This window comes from Mus musculus, chromosome 11, assembly GCF_000001635.26.
Source record: "Mus musculus strain C57BL/6J chromosome 11, GRCm38.p6 C57BL/6J".
NCBI classification, from domain to species: Eukaryota; Metazoa; Chordata; class Mammalia; order Rodentia; family Muridae; genus Mus; species Mus musculus.
The window spans coordinates 49,227,745-49,233,744 of record NC_000077.6 but is presented as its reverse complement, the minus strand read 5'-3'; positions in this window follow the sequence as shown (position 1 = coordinate 49,233,744).

Below are 6,000 nucleotides of genomic sequence, written 5' to 3'. Positions count from 1 at the left end.
TTGTTCAAAACTGGAAACGAAAACCAAAAGGGGGCATGATTTTACGGACCAATCTGCTGGCTTCAACAGGACAAGCTTTCATCATGTTCTCCTTCAGGTCACAGTTCACAGGTGACCAGGTAGGTGGTCCAGAGCAACAGCTGAAGTGCCTCAGGAGGTTATCTGGGCACCAGTGTTGGTTTTTCCTCAGCAGTCTTTGGCATCCACAATTCAGTGAGACTTGCTTGTAACTTATGATCTCCAGAACTCTACGATACTAAATTATGATGTTTTAAGTCACAGACTGTGTGGCAATTTATTGCAACCACCAACTAGAATTAGTAATCAAAGTCTATGTGAACAGACCTGTTTCTATCCATGAGAATATAAACTGAGCTAAGGGCCAGACTACCTTGGAAAGACTTAAGTGTTGTGACACAAACCCACTGAGACAGGATAGTAAAGTAAGCATGAGATGTAAACATGCTGACTGTTATTTCCAGAAGTAGTGAGTAGGGGCTAGTGAAACTATTGATTTCCTACACAGTATTGAAGGCCCCAATGAGAAGGCTGGTTAAATCAACCACATTGTGACTATAACTAACAATTGAGTTACTAGGAAGCCGTTAGAAAGAATGCAAAAAGATATGTGTATTTTCACAAGAAAGTGAGTCACTATATAAATGCAAATGTGGTAATGTCATGTATGCTAAGATTCCTTTTGTTAGAAAATCAAAACCATATGTTTGCAGAGGAAAGTGCCCATTTGGAGGCCTGGTGCTGAGTAGCAGTTAAGAACAGTGCCACGCTGCTGCTTTGACTCCCCCACATGTTGCCCTAGTGACGCTATGGCTGTTTCAGGAACTAAGAGAGATTCTTGTTTGAACAAATTCCTAGAAGTATAAATGGGCAGATTATTAATTTAGCTCTTTCCAAAAATTACATAATACTTGAGTTTAAAGTGGTTGTATTCTAACAAGAAAGAGAGGAAATGTTCTAGCTCCTGATGGTTCCTACCTCCCTAAGGATCTCAGGCAACTGCGCAGAGCTTCACTATGGTGTTCTGAATCTGTTTCTTCTCCGCCATAGCCACCATCTTACTTTCGTTAAACCTTTCAGTCCTTGGCTAATCAATGAAGAACTTGGTGTAACCTTACAATCAGCATGTAGTTCCTTCTCTCCATCCCTAGCCTACCTACAACATTGTAGTCGTGGAACTGGCTGAAAGAATACTGTCTAGAAGGTGAGAGGAGAGCTAAGGGTCCCCATGTCAGCCCATAGTAAAGGGCATGGAGCTCCTTCGTCATGGAGACCTTGCTCTATAAAGAAGTTGAGACAGGACATTTGTCCTCTGTCCTGTGCTCCCGACTGACTTGACTGATGAGACATAACAGAGACTGGGATGAACTCCAGGGCACATCCTGATTGCTCCTAACTGCATAAGCCATGATGGGACAGTCAACTTCAAGTTAAGTTGAAGATTTGTGAGGGCAAGAAAGACTCAGAACATGCCCTTTCGAAAGTTCTCCACTGTTAGCTAGTGTACTAGTCTATTTTCTGGTGCTACAACAGGGTACTTAATGCTTTGTACATTATAATGCAGTTTATTTGGCCCATAATTTTAGCAGCTGAATCGTTCTAATCAGCATCGTGCCATAGTTCTACTGAGTATTACTTGGCTGCATCACAGCACGGCAGAGAACCTGAAAGGGGATCAGCCATGTGTAGAAGGAATAAAGTGCTTTGGGAGGGTGAGGTTAGCACTGGCTTTCTAACACCCTAATGTTTTAAGAGCTTCCCTGGCTTCAGGAGACCAGTGTTAGGCCCTTTCCAGGGGTGATGGCCATTACAACGTAACCACGTTCTCCTAGACTGTCTCTTCAGTTCCCACCCACCTTACCACCACTACACTGGGGATGAGGTTCTGGAACACACTCATACACACACACACACACACACACACACACACACACACACACATTCGGCGGGGGGGGGGGGGGGGTCTCAAGTTATTTCCAAGCTGTAACAGCTAGTTCCCAGGGGGGAAAAAAAACAAAGTAGATAGTTTCCAGGGTTCTAGGTGTAGGAGGAGGTGTGCGTGGAGCTCAGTAATGATGCAAATTTTCCCATAAAAGTAGTTTTCAAAGTTCTTGTTAGTAGGAGGGAAATGGTAAAATTACAGGAAGAAAGAAAAAATTAGTCAGTGTTACTATTAATGTATTTCTGTTATAATAGCAGAGTTGGCTTCATCTTTGATTTAAAAGAAGCATCCTGATAATAAAACAGGAACATAGGACCTTCCATGCCTTAGGGTTGTATGTATGTTTTAATGGCATAGTCAGAGAACAGGGCCTAGGAAAAAACTCCTCAGTAAGTTATTTGAGTAATTTAGAGAAAACAGAAATTAAAGACACTGGTCCTTTTCTTGATATGAGGTCTTACTATGAAGCCCTGTCGATCTTAGAGCTGATAATGTAGACCAGGCTGGCCTTAAAGTCATAGAAATCCACCTGCTTCTCCTTCCTGAGTGCTGGAATTAAAGGCATGTGATGTGCTACCATACCTGGCTAAGATCATGAATTTAGATGACTTCAAGATGTCATAACTATTAATGCAAAGTTAACCTCCTCTACCTCACATATTATTTGTAAAAGGTAAAATTTCTCTGTATGAGACAAACAGAAACAAAATGGGGAGGATGGCTGTGACCCCCACCACTGAAAACCCAACTTTATTAAGGCCAACAGACTTTGAGAAGAATAGCTTTTGTCCAGTTAAATTCACTTTAGAATCTTGGAACAAAACTTACTTAGGTCTTGAACCAAGTTCCTTATTCCTCAAAAGTTGTAAGCTATCCAGAAGGTCTATGAGCTGTCAACGAATTCTGTAGGAAGGTTAAAGTTACAAACTTCCAGAGTGTAACTGTTGAGAGCTTTTGGTGCCACTTCTAGGAATTTGGCATTTGTCACTGGGCTCAGACAAGGATGGAGGCTCAGAGAAGGATGTCAGAAACAGCGACCATCGGCTTTGCTTACTGCTTTGCTGAGTCACTACCTGAGGTGTTCCCTTTGCTTGCTACTTTACTTACTTATTGTACTGGCTGAGTTTGTGTCAACTTGACACAGGCTGGAGTCATCACAGAGAAAGGAGCTTCAGTTGGGGAAATGCCTCCATGAGATACAACTGTAAGGCATTTTCTCAATTAGTGATCAAGGGGGAAAGGCCCCTTGTGGGTGGTGCCATCTCTGGACTGATAGTCTTGGGTTCTATAAGAGAGCAGGCTGAGCAAGCCAGGGGAAGCCAGCCAGTAAAGAACATCCCTCCATGGCCTCTGCATCAGCTCCTGCTTCCTGACTTGCTTGAGTTCCAGTCCTGACATCCTTGGTGATGAACAGCAGTATGGAAGTGTAAGCAGAATAATCCCTTTCCTCCCCAACTTGCTTCTTGGTCATGATGTTTGTGCAGGAATAGAAACCCTGACTAAGACACTTATTATCTGTGTGATCCTTTTGCTTACTACTCTGCTTGATTGTTTTTTTGTGTGATCTCCTTTTTCACTACTTCACTTGATTTCTTTGTCTTTGATTTAAGAACTGACCATGGTTTTTGGATGCACCTAGAATGATATAACAGCAGGCTGGAGAGACATAGAGCTGCTTCAGCCTCAGCACTGGCTGAGTCACGTTATTATTTTCTCTAACTGTTTTTCTTTTTCAATCCTCACTCCCTTGCTTGAGACCCTGTTGACTGACTGAGCTGGCTTGGACATGTTACCAATCAGATTCCAATAAGGAGGGGAAAAGCTACTCTTAAGTACTTGGGCAGAGGCAATCTAATAATATACTTTAGTAACTACCCAGAAATCAGCATCAGAGAAAAGAAAGTAACAAATGTTATGGCTGGGACGAGGGATCAGTCAGTAAACTGCTTGCCTTGCAAGCATGAGAACCTGAGTTTGTTCTCCAGAACCCACATTAAAAAAAAAAAAAAAAGGCTAGGAATGGTACTATGTGCTTATAGTCCCAGTGCTATGCAGGCACTAGTACTTGCTGACCAACTAGTCTAACTTGCGTGGTGTGTTTCAAGCTAGCAAGAGATCTTGTCTCAATAGAAGATGGACAGCATTTAAAAATGATAGCCAAGATCTCCATCTTCCCAAAACAAACAACAGCAAAAGGAAAAAAGCATACTATTTTCAAGAAAACTAAAACTAAGTTTGAGACTTCTGTTTACTATAAAAAGGAAGCAAATTAAAAGTCTGCAACAGAAACATAAAAGCTGGTAACTGAATATTCAGTATGCATATTAAGTGGCAGATTAAGTGGCTAAGAGAAGCCAATAGACTGGAAGACAAATTTGATCCAGAATGAAACTTGGAACAAGGTTTCCACCTTGTTCCACTGATAGATAGGAAGGCCAAGAGACACAGGAGATGCATCAAGATGGTCAAATATACCTTTACGTAAATCCTGGGAAGGAAGGAAGGAAGGAAGGAAGGAAGGAAGGAAGGAAGGAAGGAAGGAAGGAAAGAAGGAAGAGTATAGATCTAATGCCTCAAGCACTAGGAAGGAAGGAAGGAAGGAAGGAAGGAAGGAAGGAAGGAAGGAAGAGTATAGATCTAATGCCTCAAGCACTAGGAAGGAAGGAAGGAAGGAAGGAAGGAAGAGTATAGATCTAATGCCTCAAGCACTAGGAAGGAAGGAAGAGAAGGGTATAGATCTAATGCCTCAAGCACTAGGAAGGAAGGAAGGAAGGAAGGAAGGAAGGAAGGAAGGAAGGAAGGAAGGAAGGAAGAGAAGGGTATAGATCTAATGCCTCAAGCACTAGGAAGGAAGGAAGGAAGGAAGGAAGGAAGGAAGGAAGGAAGGAAGGAAGGAAGGGAGGAAGGAAGGAAGGAAGGAAGAGTATAGATCTAATACCTCGAGCACTAGGAAGGAAGGAAGGAAGGAAGGAAGGAAGGAAGGAAGGAAGGAAGGAAGAGTATGGTTCTAATGCCTCAAGCACTAGGAAGGAAGGAAGGAAGGAAGGAAGGAAGGAAGGAAGGAAGGAAGGAAGAGTATAGATCTAATGCCTCAAGCACTAGGAAGGAAGGAAGGAAGGAAGGAAGGAAGGAAGGAAGGAAGGAAGGAAGAGTATAGATCTAATGCCTCAAGCACTAGGAAGGAAGGAAGGAAGGAAGGAAGGAAGAGTATAGATCTAATGCCTCAAGCACTAGGAAGGAAGGAAGGAAGGAAGGAAGGAAGGAAGGAAGGAAGGAAGGAAGAGAAGGGTATAGATCTAATGCCTCAAGCACTAGGAAGGAAGGAAGGAAGGAAGGAAGGAAGGAAGGAAGGAAGGAAGGAAGGAAGAGAAGGGTATAGATCTAATGCCTCAAGCACTAGGAAGGAAGGAAGGAAGGAAGGAAGGAAGGAAGGAAGGAAGGAAGGAAGGAAGGAAGGAAGGGAGGAAGGAAGGAAGGAAGGAAGAGTATAGATCTAATACCTCGAGCACTAGGAAGGAAGGAAGGAAGGAAGGAAGGAAGGAAGGAAGGAAGGAAGGAAGGAAGAGTATGGTTCTAATGCCTCAAGCACTAGGAAGGAAGGAAGGAAGGAAGGAAGGAAGGAAGGAAGGAAGGAAGGAAGGAAGAGTATAGATCTAATGCCTCAAGCACTAGGAAGGAAGGAAGGAAGGAAGGAAGGAAGGAAGGAAGGAAGGAAGAGAAGGGTATAGATCTAATGCCTCAAGCACTAGGAGGGAAGGAAGGAAGAGAAGGGTATAGATCTAATGCCTCAAGCACTAGGAAGGAAGGAAGGAAGGAAGGAAGGAAGGAAGGAAGGAAGGAAGGAAGGAAGGGAAGGGAAGGGTATAGATCTAATGCCTCAAGCACTAGGAAGGAAGGAAGGAAGGAAGGAAGGAAGGAAGGAAGGAAGAGAAGGGTATAGATCTAATGCCTCAAGCACTAGGAAGGAAGGAAGGAAGGAAGGAAGGAAGAGAAGGGTATAGATCTAATGCCTCAAGCACTAAGAAGGAAGGAAGGAAGAG